Consider the following 15,260-nt stretch of genomic DNA (forward strand, 5'->3'; position numbering starts at 1 on the left):
AATGCTTAAGTGGCTGCATTGGCTGTTTCATTACACCTAACGGCAAAGTAAGTGCTGGTTAGGGTAGGTAGGTAGGATAAATAAGGCAACCGGCCAAGCAAATTTTGCAGAATACAGCAGCAATTGAATACAAGGCAGTCTGACCTGCTGTTCTTGGCTTTTCACAAGGAAAAGCCATCCCCAAGTGGAGCCACTATTAGCCTCCTGCTGCAGCAGGTATTCATCTTTCATGATTGACATTTTTACATGCCAAATATGTCATACTTTGCAAGCTGCAGTGTTCCATATTTCCACAAGAAGCAATGAAAGTGTGCTGGTCCAAATGCCACTGTTGTATTCCATTTTTGATGAGTTTTTCAGTTAAGGGAAGGCCAAACAGCTAAATCCTAGCCTCCCTAGGTTTCAATTTCCTGTTTTAGAATATAGAGAATGATATCTGTCCAAACAGTTCAATCTTAGCAGAATTGTAGATAGGTAGAGAATCGAAGGGACCCAACTGTGTAATCTGGGCCCTGGCAGAAATAAGTGTAGATTTAGATAGGAAATGTTCAAAAGAAAATTGTAAATCTGGGTTTGCAAGCCTAAGTGCACCCAATTAAAAAGAAGAAAAAATGTTAGAAAAATAGGCTGGGTAGGTAGCTGTGTGGTTGCAGAATGATAAATTGTGATCAATTTTGTGGTACAAAGTGTTTTATCTTTTTTAGATCACAGTGCAGGCAGTTTTCATGCAAAGGAGCTCAAAGGCAGATATAACTAACTCCCCCTTCTTCTAAAAAAGTCACTTATTAACTCCCCAAAGAGGTCAAGATCTGCTTGATTCCTCTTAGTTTCATCATCAGTTGCCTTGGCAAAGATCTGCTTCACTCAAGGAGTTCATTTCTCTACAAGTTCTTTTCCCCAAAATTAGCCTAAGGTCCCTGACCTTAGCGCTTGCTAGTCACCTTCATATTAACTACTAACAGTATTATATAACTCCCTATCAGTTTTCCCATTCCCCTACTAAAGCTATGTACATATAACTCCCCTATGTAAATATCCCCTCCCTGGCAATATAGCCATATTTTTATAAGTCCGGGGAAAAATAGTCCATCTGGGGCTGTTTTTAGCCCATCCGAGTCATAGCAGGGGTTAGATGACACCTGGTCATGCTAACAACCTCTCCCCTAGCCCTAAAAACCCTCAAAAACCCATGTTTTACCCCTCATCCCCAAGTCCCAGCTGTAAATATTTCAACCGCGCTCATTTTACATCCATAAACCCCCTTTCCCCGCCCCTAACCCAAAGTTTTTTGTATAAAATATTAACCCCGCCCCTATTAACCCTCATAATCCACCATTCCCTAAGTTATAACCCACCGCGCGCATTATTAAAAAAGGAATATTCTTTGAATATTCCCCCGCCGTATTACCTTCGCCGCCAGCCGTCGGATTATCCGCCCCGCAGATCAATGGCTGGCGGGCCGCCCCATCCCCGAACCGCCCAAGCTTTAGCGTCCGGGAGATGGGCGGTATTGTCGCCGTACTTCCACCACGCGTCAAGCGTTGGGCTGTGGCAGAGGCCCCCCTCACGAAACCGCTCTCCCCCAAAGGTGGTGCGCCACCATACCGCTTACCATCTCCTGCCCGGTGACGTCACCGCATACGTCACCCCCTACACAGTCACCGCTTACGTCACCCCCCTCTGCCCAGTCACATGTCCAGTCATCTGCCTGCGTGGCCCCTTGCCACGTGTCATGCCACGTCAACGTCCGTACATGATGACGTCATCCCGCCACGTCATCATGCTGACGTCATTGCTGACGTCACCCACCGTATAACGTCACGTCATGCTGACGTCATCAGCACTTTTTTGGCGCGAAGGGCAAAAATCGCACTTCAGAGCCCCGGAATCCAATTCTAAGGCAGTTTTTGAAATGGGGAATCCTCAGGGAATCTTTAGGCCAAAATGGGGAATCTTCAAGGAATCTTTTCATTCTGCAGCCCCCAGCAAGCCCGAAAGGCGTCGAATGACCCATTTTTCTTCGCGAAGCTTGCTGAAATGAGCAGAAAACGGTTTTGAAAGAAACAGAGGCCGAACAACGGCCATTAATTTGTGAAAAAGACCCACAGCACGCCAGAATAGCATCAAGTTATTGCCAAAGAGTATCAGAGGAAGGAGGAGAGCCAAAGAGTATCAGCCGAAGATTTTTAAGGGCTCGAAGCACCTAAACATTGATGAGCCCCCCAGAAAGTCAAAAACAAGAAGAGTAAGCCCGTCCTAGCTCTCAAATCACAGTCAGAAGCATTCAATGCCGCCGAACAGCAAGGGTGCAAAGACCAATGCACAGTTATGAGAGATGAACAGCACACAGCCACCAGGACAGACATTAACTCATCTTGTTACAGCTGCCCCCAGCATAGCTCAAAGATATTTTCTGGCATTTATTTCTGGATAAGATTAGGTTAAAGCAATCAGTTTTCTGTCAGACCTGTTAGGTCGGCTGCAATAGATAAATTTTGGATAAATCTTCCCTATATAGACCACCCTCTGTATTATTTTAAGGGTCGGTTGGTTGATAGTCTTCAGGGAGACTCGCACTGTATACCTGATATGTTTTCTGTAATCAAAGACTGTTGAAAGGCTTGGAGGAAAGACTGTCTGCTCTGTGTCTAATGTTTTTGAAGAAGTGAATTTGGAATTCTTGTGCTGCAACATGACTCAATAAGTTTTCCTACCTCTGTTTTTCCATTGCTATACCGTCTAAAATAGTAGAAAGAAAGAATAGTCTAGAATTGGTTTAAACGCCCTCTATGCTCATTTTCTGTTATTTCTTTATGTTTTCATATGGGTTAGTAATGAATATGAATTCCATATGGCTCATGTTTCCCCTAATCCCTTCATCTTTGACAGTTGTCTAGGAATTCTTAATTGCTCCTAGACAGAGCTCATTCACCTTTCCCCCTTTTAAGCTGAGTGAGAGATCCTTTATTGCCTCTCATTCCATCCTTTTAAGCTTTAAGTGTTGTTTCATGAGCAGCTACCTTGCTCCTTATTTCTCTTGTGACCAAGAAAACGCACCAGCAGTCCCACTCCTTGACTCCACGCCCAATGGTTTGAAACTTACCAGACTATGTTTTGCCTCTCTACTTGAGACATCTTCCTTCCCACCAAAAACAAAACAAAAACCCCTGAACTCAATAACTAGCATAAAATCATTTTAAACAAAGCTAAACCTAAAAGAGAGAGCCCTCTCTGATTGCAGGTTGGCTAGAACCTGTAGTCCAAAGTTGGTCAGTGGTTACCTCGGCCATATCCTTTTCCGGAGCTTAAGGACAACCTGAGTGATAACACAAGGTAAACCTTGTGTTTACCCAAAAAGGTTCTCATGTCCTAACTAAAGTAGAAATGGCTTAAACCTTTTACAAAAAATGGAACCAACCCCTTAAACAGGTGAAAAGTCTAACACAAATATAAATCACATATAGTCGTAACTCAAAATAATTACATTTTCTACCATGAGAAAACGGCGGGTCTGCAATCCAGTGCATCGCCCTCCCACTGCGCTTATTGAACCTCCGCCCAGCAAAATCAGTGATTACCATTTATCGTTGAGATGAAAAATCTCCTCATTTGATCATTGTGTTGCCATTGATCCATACAGCGATCAATGAATAGACAAACCTGCATCGCTTCCAGAATTGTTCCTCACACCACTGTATCCTTGGTCTTCCTCCTCTGCTCTCCACCTTTCCTATTGCTCTATATCTTTGGCAGCCTGACAGAGACAATCCTCAAACAGTTTGCCTAGGGGTAATAGCTCCCAGACGTTTCGAGTGTCCCTTTCCTTATTAATCACTCCTTCGTTCTCTAAACGATCTGCTACCATGTTATCCTTTCTCTTCACATGGACAAAGCTTACAGTCTTTAAGGTTTGCAGGTGGGAGTGAATACAGTGAAAGACTTGTGAGAGCCTCTAGTGTTTCGACACTTTATCAGGTGTTGTACCATTGCAAATTTTCTTGGCCGTTCTAATAATCAATTATGAATCTACTTCAATAATGATATTATGTGAATCTGAATTCACCAATATTTCCAAGCATTTCTCTAGGGCCATGAGTTCTACCATGTTATTAGTGGCCTTCCCCTAGTGGCCATGAAATATTTTATTTATTTGCCCCTGTTCATCTCTTATAACACCTCCAAAACTAGCTAACCCTGGGTTGCCCTTAGATGCTCCATCTATATTGACCTTTAAGAAACCATGAGGAGGAGGCTTCCAAATGTTTATATTTGAATTTATTTGGCTTACTCCCTTGATAATGCCCTGTGGGCTTATGAATTGAAGACCCAAATGTAGTAGAATACTCGCATCTTGGGGTAGAGGAGGGTCCTTAGGCAGAGTCCTTAGCAAGCTATTCACTGTATCTTTAAGTTGCCTTAAAATTTGGTCAATTATGTGCTGGGGCTTGCTAGCTTTGTTCTTGAAGATCCGACTGTTGCGTTCTTTCGATACATTCCAGATAACAAAGCTTGGAACCAGGGTCTAGGCTCTATTAATAATTTCATTCCCCGAGAAGTTTTTCCTCCAGTTCCTCAAAGTGTTGGAGATGTTGAGTCTGTCCCTATCAATATGTTTAAAGATTGTTGCCACCCAGTCCCACACAGTGGAGGTGAAAGGGCAGAGGTTAAGAAGGTGATCCATCATCTCCTCTTGAGAGTTGCAAAGGTAGCATTTGGATGGTCCAGTGAAGCCTTTTTTCAGGATATTTTCCCAAGTTAGGATTTTTCTTTGATGAACTAGCCAAATAAATAATTTTATTTTCATCTAGTGAGGGCTCTACCAGAGATTCTTCCAAACTTGATTAGGATTGGGATAGTTAAATCATGTTGCTACCTGTTTTGCTTCTTTGAGATTAAAGTTTCCTTCAGTGTTCTTTCCCCATCTTAGTTGGTCAGGCAAGGAGGATATTAGAATCCTTCTATGCTCTAGTTCCTGGGTAAGAGAGTCTGCCTGGGCTCTCAGAGGACTCTCTTCATTGTGGCCTAGATCCTTCCAAGTTCTCCATTTTTCATTGTTCCTTTCCTGGTTCCAGAAGTATTTCACCATAAGTAGACCTTTGTTGTCTGTGTCATTCTTGAGAGCTGCTAATTCATCCTTGTACAAGTTGGGTTCCTGCTGCCAGTTATCCTCCCAAAATCGTGCTAGATTCCCAGCTCGAATTTCCCAAAAACTATGTTGCTGAACAATACTTTTGTTTTCCCAAGCAAGGTTCCAAATATAGGAGCCCTTAATGTTCCCTCACATTCTAATGTGATCTTTCTCCTACCAATTCTTGGCATATTTTTGTTTCCAAATCTTAGCCCAGGGAGTAGCTGATTCCTTGATCCATCTCCACCAGAGTTTAGCTCCTGAAACCTTTTTGATGGTTTCAGGATCATGAAGCCCCAAGCCACCGTGGCTCTTGGGTTTGCAGATTTTATCCCAGGCTACTAAATCCCATTCCTTTTTCACTTCTCCTTGTATGCTTCTGATCTGCTGCATTACTCCTTTAGAAGTAGGAAGAGTATAAAACATGTATATGGGAATGGCCTGTAGTACAGCCTGTGTGAGCACAAGGCGCCCCGCCAAGTTTAAAGATCTGCAAGTCCATTTTTTGATCTTGTCCTGCATTTTATTTATAGTTGGCTCCCACACTTCCTTGCTGAGAGGTTTATCTATGAGACGTATGCCCAAATACTTGGAAGGTAGCTGGTCCCTTTAAAATACAAGAATTCTGGTGATATTTCTTTGAATAGCAATGTCAGTATTAAAGGAAAAAACTTTTGATTTGCTGAGGCTTACCTCTGTGCCAGCAGCCTTAGCAAAGTCATTCAAAATTTGTTTGATCGTTCTGGCCTCCCTAACTATGGGTAGGCCCTGCAACATTGTGTCATCCACAAATTGCTGATGTGTGTTTGCCGCTCCATCCACTGTGAGTTTGATGCCCTGGATTCTTCCTTCAGCATTAGCTATTTTAATCGCTCTACCAAGCCCTTCCATCATGAGAACAAAGAGGAAGGGTGAGAGTGGATCCCCTTGTCTGAGGCCTCTGGAGGGTGTGAAGAGTCTTGAAGGAGCGCCATTAAGCAGGATGGAGAAACTAGTTGTGGTAACTAGTGCCATAACCCATCTTATCCAGTTTTGGTCGAAGCCATAGGCTTTTAGAACTGCTCTTATATAAGACCAGCTAAGCTTGTCATAGGCTTTCGCTAGATCTAATTGAATGATCATACCAGCTTGTTTATTGCTTTTGAGCGAGTGTACCACCTCATGAGCTTGGATAATATTATTTAGGATTTGTCTTCCTTCCACATAGCCTGTTTGCTCCTCTGAGATGAGAGATGGTAAGAGTGGCTTGAGTCTGTTGGCTATCACCTTGGAAATAATTTTATACACCACATTACATAGGGCTATGGGTTTGAAGCCATCCGGAGTCATGGCATTTTCCTTTTTTGGGATCAGAGCTATGAAGGATGCATTGAACGCCTTCAGAACCTTTTTGGATCTTCTTGAGTCTTCCACCACCTCAAGGATGTCCTGTTTAACTATTTTCCAACATGCTTTGAAGAAGTCTACATTAAAACCATCCGGGCCTGGAGCTTTACCATTTTGCATTTCATTGATTACCTCACTGACCTCCTCTTTCGACACTGGCCTGTTAAGATTGTGGTTATCTTCTCTGGTGACCAGCTGAGGGATGTGTTGAGTGAAATGATTGATGAACCTGGATCTGTCCTCCAGAGGCTCCTCTACAATACTGAGGAAATGTTGTACAAGGAGAGATTCCATGTCTTTGTGAGAGAAAATTTCTCTCCCCTGAGAGTCTTTGAGCTTTGTGATTCTGTTGTGTGCCCTATGATCCATAGTGGATTTATGAAAGAATTTTGTGTTTCTTTCTCCCTCTTTAATCCATTGTATCCTTGATTTCTGTCTCCAGAAAATCTCCTCTTGCAAGCACCGATCTTCCCATTCTTCTTGCAAGGATTACGTTAGCTTTTTCCGCTCCTTGGTAAAGCCTTCTGTGATGTTGATTCAATTGATTTCTTGGAGTTTCTGCTTAGCTTCTCTTTTGGCTTTGAAGATATTTCCAAATTCACCTTGAATCAAAATTGAGAATTAAAATTCGAATTTAGTCTCACTAGCTGTTTGAAAAATAATTAATTAATTCATCTTGAGTTAATTAGTTGGAGAAAATCAAACATGAAGTCTTTGTAAATACATGCAATAGTTATCCCTTTGATTGAGGAAGTTATCCCTTAATTAAGGAGATAAGGATGAGTTGTATTTGAGTTGTAATTAGTTAGATCAATTAACTGAGTTAAGTCTAGTTAGATTAGTTCCAAACAGTTTGTGGAACTAGTTGTGAGTTCAGCTAGTTAATGCATGCATGCATGCAACTAGTGTTTTCCAGATAACTGAATATTCTCTCATAAATATCTCATGCATGTCAGTTCAGACAGAGACCCGGTTGAGATTAAAGGAAGGGACAATGTACTATCAGTTGCAAGAATTTTCCTATAAGAAAATCTCTTGCATGCAGAAGAATTTCATTCCTTTAGGATTGCGCAGTTACTACAGAGGTCAGAGCAGTGTGTGAGGTGAGAATCACACAGGTGGCAACTGGAGGACCCAGGAGAAACTGCGCAAGGAAATAGGAGGCTTGGAGAACTGAAGGAAGGCGGATGTGTTTTCTATTCTATCTATGAGCAACAGTGAGGGATTGTACTAAGAGCTAGATAGCGTGTGAGCTAAAGCTTTGCGTAATCTTGAGATATTTCCACTTGTATGATAATACAGATAACGAGGTTTTTAGCTGAGGCTTTCCCCAGAGTATTCTTCTGTGTTTCATGTGTGATTGAATCTTCTTCTCTGTTATATGTGTTATATTTGATCTAACTCAAAATCGATTAAGCTTCCACAAGTTTGATAGTAGAAGTAGATTAGAGTATTTTTCTTTGGTTATTGCATTATCGAGTCAATCTACAATCAGATTTTCTAAATAGATCTCAGAGGTAGATTTGTAGAGAATTTGTAGAATTTCTACATGGTAGCAGAGATAGCTGAACTATAGAGAAATTTCTATAGAGGGCCTACTGGTTGATGAAGGAGCGTTGGAGTAGCCTCTCGGCAACTCGCCCTAGAGAGTAGATTTAGCTCCCCCTTTCAACTCCATAGAAGCCCAAATTCATCTTATGCAAGCAACAACTGACCAACAAGATCAAGATTTCCACAATGACTGAAATGAATTCATTAGCTCTCTCAATGATATACACCACAATCAATGGCACATTTTGGACCTTCAAGACTCTCTTCATTGTAGCTAGAAGAGATTACAAGATCGGATGGACAACTTTGAAGGATGCATGGCTCGTATGGAATCCCATGTTCATGATGCTTTTCATCGCCCTATCAAGGACAGTAATGCTGCTCAAGCTCCCAACAATGTAGATGTGTAATGAAGTACATCAGATGTATTTTGTTTTTTGCTCAATTTTGGGCCTGCCAAGTGATTGACATGTGGTATTTTAGTTTTGTTAAGTTAATATCAGTTTTTTTTGTTTGTATATAATGGCCAATAAATTTGGTAGGGGTGAGGCCATAGCACACTAGAAGATGAGCCCATCACAATGTAATATTCTTATGAATTAATAGAACAATTTTGAGTTAAAAAAAAAAAAAATCAAATCTTCAGAATTATAATTATAATCATGCGTTAAGCTCATGAGTTTTCCTTGAGGAGAGGTTTATAGGTTGCGTACTTACCATACTCCAATATCTAATAGTACGCCAATTTCATGATTACGCATTGAATAGAGGTTACACGTTGCGTACTCGAGTAACAACCAAGAAAGAGGTGAATGCTTATGACTGTAACAATTGCACATACAATAGATAAATACATCTGAATAAGTGATTTTGTAAAATTGGTTAACCTAGTTATTAATATCACAAATTAACAGGCCAGACGTTAATGCCTGCCATCTGTGAAGCGACAAGCATACCTCAACCTGAACCGAACTTTTGAATTTTCGCTTTTCTGCATGGAAGATCTGACAAGCACTGCAAGTGTACAATCTAGTGGTGAAATCATCATGACACAATAAGAGTGAAACCCACTCAGCTAATCAAAATTCAAATAAACAAATTTAAAATATAATAAAAATTAAATTAATTGTGTTTCCAATGTTAACTTTATAAATTGTTAATGAGATTGAATTTCGGAATAATCACATCATTGAGATTTGGTCGACGTTTCGAACCATCTAATGTAGTTCATCCTGAGTACAAAGGTTCAACCTTTGCCATGAGGATGAACCACATTAGATGGTTGGTGGACATTTTGAACCATCTAATGTGGTTCATCCTCATGACAAAGGTTCTATCTTTGTCATGAAGATGAACCACATTAGATGGTTCGAAACGTCGACCAAATTTCAATGTTTGATTATTCCCAAAACAATGTTATTATCAATATGGATCACAAAAGTCTAAAATATATCTTTATAAATTGTTGTTAAATTTTTAGTCAAATAATAAATTAATCCATAGTAAACCAAAATAAAAACTGTGAAACACGAATCCCAAGATACAAGACCTATAATATTTTTATATGTAGATCGTTATGGGTTGACCCAATCTAAGTTAATAAATACACAAGAAATATGTAATTTAAATAATTAATAAAAACTTAACTTAGTTTATTAGATTTTGAAATAATTGTGGATGGATGGATTGTTAATTTATTTTTGCCCATAAATTGACATAGTAATTGGGAAAAATTAATTTAAATAATTAATAAAAACTTAAGTTAGTTTACTGGATTTGGAAATAATTGTGAATGAATGGATTGTTAATTTATTTTTGTCCGCAAATTTCACACAATAATTGGGAAAAAATAAAAAATATATATTTTAAATAAAAAAATTATAATATATAATGTATATAACTAACAATAAAATATAATTAAATAATTATAAAACATAATTTAAATACTTTCGATTAAATGGAAAATAAATATTTCAAACATTTATCTAACGTATAATTAATAAACATTTTTTCGAACATTTTTATAAGAGATACGCATTTATGTTAAAAAATAATTAATATACAATAAAGATATCTTGTGTTTTGTCGCAATAAACACCCAAATTCGTTATAGGAATAAGTCAATTGGGTACTTCATATATATATGGTCTTCCCAGTTATTTATTTTTTGGAATTCAGAGATTAAACTTGTAGGGCAAGAATTGCAATATTGAACCAATTAAAAATGGATTATCAAAGAATCTACCGACGCGGAGAAACTTTCGACAGCCAATTTCTCATTGCCTGATTCTGTCTTCTTTGTTAAAAACCAAACCACGAATGGCAACTAATATCAATATGCAGATTTCAATATAAGAATGAATTCGAAGAGTCTGTATTCCCATTTTATTTTTGGATTTCATACACAAACGATGTAAATATACTGGAAGGTTCGAAGGGATGGGCAAGAGAGCGAGTTAAGCCAATCGACTTCCCCATTCCTGAATTGAAGCTCGCACAGAGCTATCAAAATCAAAGCTATGGATAATATCCATGGCTGCCTTTTCTAACCACTTTTCGGCCTCCACCATGAAGGAAGGACTCAATCTGATCATGAGAACGCAGAATTCGTTCATATCCAGAACCCCATCGCCGTCCAGGTCGCCTTCTTCTATCATTGCCCGGAGCTCCTCGTCTTTCATGGATTCCATGCCCAACACCGCAGCGTTCCGCTTCAAACTATCGAAGGTGATGACGCCTGTCTCCGCATCCGCCAGGACACGGAAGCCATTGCACATCTCATCCATTAGGCCCTCTTCCCCTAATTTCTCTGCCACCACCGGCAGGTAATCTTCGAACACCGCACTATTTTCTTCCTTTTCTTCTCCTAATCTTGCCATTGTTGATTCCCTCAGATAAAGTTCAACTAGATTTGTGTGAATTGCACAGAAGAATGAAATGTGGAGTACCTCTGCAGGAAGGCAGCGACGGGATAGATTGGAAGTGAAGTGAAGGCAAATATGGAAGGGTTATTTATAATAACGGCAGAGAATGCTACCGATGATTCCGGAAAACTTCGAAGAAACTGGTGCACGTCGAGATATGAATATCGCGCGTGCCACTGCTCAATGGCACCCGAGAACAACAGTTAGTGTAGCTTCCCGGAAATGGTGATTCGTCGGCGTGGGAGATGTATTCATTAGTTTGTGCTTTGAAGATAGCCTCGCGCCCGCAAAGTGTGGCCCGTGCGCCGGCAATCAGGCCTGGAATTTGACGTCCCACAGGACGTATTTGGCGTTCCAGAACGTATTTGACTGTCACCAGAAATTTTCTCCCGTCAAATCTGACGTGTGTTAGAAATCGATAACCTGTCAAAATGACGGCCCATTTCAAATTGAACCTGTCAAAATCTATAATACCTGTCTTAACCTACAAGTGCCTCTAAATTGGCAAGCAATATTTCCAACAGTCTAGTGTTTAATACAGCTCCAGACAGTGCCCTATCAGTACCAGGCTATCTTGACAGCACCCTGCCAACCTATGCGTATGGTTATTCCTAAAACATGGTCATCCTGCCATCATATGTTTTGACATGTATTCCAGTTCACAACCACTGGTGAGTCACTTGACGTTCCAAATTCCAATGCGCCTAACCCAATTTCGTTAACTCACGGTTATGGTATCGTGATTCCAACGTAAGTTGCCTTTGTCCTGGACGAAAGAATTTAATGAAGTTGGTGAATTCAAAATTTGAAAATTGAAATGGGGAAAGGATATTCGCGCCATTCACCCAGCATAAATCATCTAAAGTAGCAAGCATGGTCCATCTGAAGTAAGAAGCATGATTGTGGGGTTAGTCCAACATTGTGCAGGAGTCTATGGAAGCAGGATTAGAGATGGAACCATTTGCACATCAGCGAAATCCCAATCTCTCCCAGAATTCGAATGAATGGACGAGCTTGCTGTTGCAGAGCAGGTATCGAGACAATGGTTTAGTATCCCGATTGCACGCTGCAAGTAAGTCCACGTACAGAAGGCACAAGCTATATTGTGAATGTGGGTTTTAGGAAGCCTGCAAAGCATAACATCCTGGTGGTTTTTGATACCTCGTCGGACATGTCATGGATAAAGTGCGATTACAGACATGGGTTCTCCTCTTACAAGAAACTGGATTGGAGCTCATGCGATAGAAACTTGGAAGGTGACGGCGTATCTTGTAGCGGAAAGAAGTGCTTCTTGCAAACCCAAACCAATGGTGGAAGCCATATCACGGCGGAGATGAGTCAGGAGACACTGTGGTTGGATTCTCAGGGCATTGAAAAGTTTGGATTTGGATTCGGAACCGATTTCTCAAAATACAAAGGCAATTCTTCTATTGGGCTGCTGGCGTTTGGCAGAGGCTCCCTCTCATTTCCTTCTCGGGCCAAAAGCAAAAGTCTCTCTTACTACCTGCCCAACTTCTTTGAACCCCAAAGCTAAAGGAAAATTGAGTCTCGGCCAGAATGTGTCCATTCCCTTTTGACTCCAAGTTCACCGCTTCAGTGTCGAATCGTAAAGCTACATCGCTTTGATATTTTGTTGAACATAAGATTATTATAGTGGGAGACACCACCCTCAATGTCTCCTCTAGCGCTTTCCAATTCACTTCAACCAGAGGAGGGACGATGTTGGAAACCGGAACTGTTATCAGCCAACTAGTGAAACGGCCCTATGATGCTTTAAAAGCAGCGTTTGTGAGTCAATTCCATCAAGCTCCTCATGTGCAGAAGTCAAAATTCCCCTTAGACACTTGTTTCAACTTTCAAGTACTTCGGAGACCTTTTGAAGCTAAGACCTTCATCTATAACATACCATTTTCAGGATGGTTTCAATTGGCCTATTTGTAAAGAAGCAATTTTAGCATCATAGGAAGTCTTCAGCAACAAGGTTACACTATTTCTGTTGAACTAAACAGCAAAAAGATCAGTTTTGCTCCAGGTACTAGCTGTTGCTCTTAACCTAACCTACTGCTTATTACTTTATTTTCTGTTCTCTTTGTTTATTGGGTCGAAAGGCAGACATTTTTGATATATAATTTTAATAATACTTTTTACAGAAGTGAATTCATATGAGATAAAGATAAATACTATTTACACATTGTTGTTAAATTTTGATTTGCGTTGTCTAAATTGGTGTTTTTGACTATTTATATAGATTCAACACACCTAAAAATCTCTAGGGCACTTTAATTGTGAAGAGTTCACTGGTCAAACTTGTGATTTCAATGAATCTCTATTGAATCATAGACAACTTAGATAAGAAAATAAATAGGGAAACTTTCAAAATTTGACACTAGTCTTATATTCATCCAACCATGAAAAATTATAAAAAAATTGAACTTCTATTACAAAGTGTATGTTAAATAAATTATTCATTTAAAAAATGCCAAAATAAAAATGATAAAAAAAGATAGACACTCACAAATTTGAATAAAACGTAAAATGAAAGGCATGAAAAATACAAAAACGTCATCAAATTTTCATTTGACCGGCAGAAAAAATTTGAAATTCTAACCCTGCCGGCAATACGAGGCGACTGCGCGTGGGGACCGCTTTATCCAACTCGCAAGGAAGCCTCGCCAATTAGACCGACACGGTACCTCCACGACACACACTCGATTTCAACCCAAAAAAAAAAAAGTCAACGCAAACATTTTCGAGGTTTACAACAGCCTACCCACCATTAATATAGATTAGTTTAAATCAAATTTATTAAGAGTCACATGGATAAATTATGGCAGGAGTTTAACTAATACACCAATACAGCAGTAAAGATGGATTACAACTAATACACCATTAAGAACATCGATAAATTATTATTTCAGTGGTTTAACTAAGAGATGAAATGAATCTGGCATGTGGTCTAACGGTTGTGTGTGGGGTTAAGTTCATATGTATGTAATTTCCCAACGGACATGTATTTTGACGCTGAAAAACAAAATACTAATAGATGAAATGACTCTTTTTAGAGGAATTTGGCAATATAATTTTTAGCAAGCCTATGATTTTTTGTTATTTAAAATGAATTTTTGAATATGTGAATGGATTCAACACCTTAAAAAATGGTAAGGCAGTGCAACTTTACACATTAAAAAACTTAAACTTATGCTTCTTAAAAAGATTACCAAATTCCTCTATAAACCTTTGGCATGTTTTTATATTATTAGATAACATAATTGAATAGGGATAATGTAATCTCAAGACTTTAAACTTGTGCTACTCCTTCAGGTAGACTAGTAGCACAAGGTAACCTCTGGTTTCCCTTCAGGTATACCGGTAACACAAGGTAACCTCTCTTGTAACATCTTTTTGAAGTAATGAAAAACTTAACCTTAAATAGACAAAAAAATTATGTTTTGCATATTTTTTTGGTATACTTTTAAAATTTATTTGAAATTGGATAAGAATTTTGTTGAAATTACAAATGTGATCAGTAAACATGAACAATTTAGAGGGGTTTGGTTTTTCAAAAGGTTAGAATCCACTTATACATTAAAAAAAAACATATAAAAAAACTAACACGACTTAATGTAAAATATTATTATATTTTTTTGAAATATTTTATTAAAATTTTATTTTTAAAATAAAATTAAAATTTTTGCATGGAGAAGCACTATCCAACCTAGTATGGTAGAGATGTTGTAATGTAATATAAGGTAATGTAAACATTTTAACTCATTGGCGCTTTCCAACAAATCCAATATCACAGAGATGTTGCAACCTAACATAGTGTAATGTAAACATTTTAACTTGGTCAAAATAAAATTTAAAAAACCCTATTAAAATGAAAATAAAAATAAAAATCACCCATGGTATTGAGGACCTATGATATTCATGTGGAATATAACATATTTAAAGGGGGGAATTAAACGAGCTGAATTCATCTTAACTCTGGATCTACCCAATATAGAGAAGGATTAAATCTCTTGACATGTAACCCTCTTTTAGAGTGAAAAGAGATTTGATCCCTCTTGGAGCTTGGTAGATCATGAGTTAAGATGGATATAGCCTCATTTAGATATAAATTTTATATATTTAATATTAAATTGTTAATTATTTTAAATGGAGTTAATTGTATATGTAATAAGATTTGGCTTGATAATGGGGAATACCAAGGGGAATATGTTTAATTGAACACACTCACCAACATTTTGCTTGATGTTCTCATATTCAGTAAG

General features: G+C 38.8%; 1 pseudogene; it reads right to left on the reverse strand.

The window, feature by feature from the left end:
• Positions 1–10,403: 10,403 nt before the first annotated feature.
• Positions 10,404–11,228, reverse strand: LOC149233363 (calcium-binding protein KIC pseudogene; annotated as a pseudogene).
• Between the last annotated feature and the right edge of the window lie 4,032 nt (positions 11,229–15,260).

Source organism: Pinus tabuliformis, chromosome J (assembly GCF_031772625.1).
Source record: "Pinus tabuliformis cultivar Carrire ecotype Pingquan chromosome J, CPIR1, whole genome shotgun sequence".
NCBI lineage: Eukaryota > Viridiplantae > Streptophyta > Pinopsida > Pinales > Pinaceae > Pinus > Pinus tabuliformis.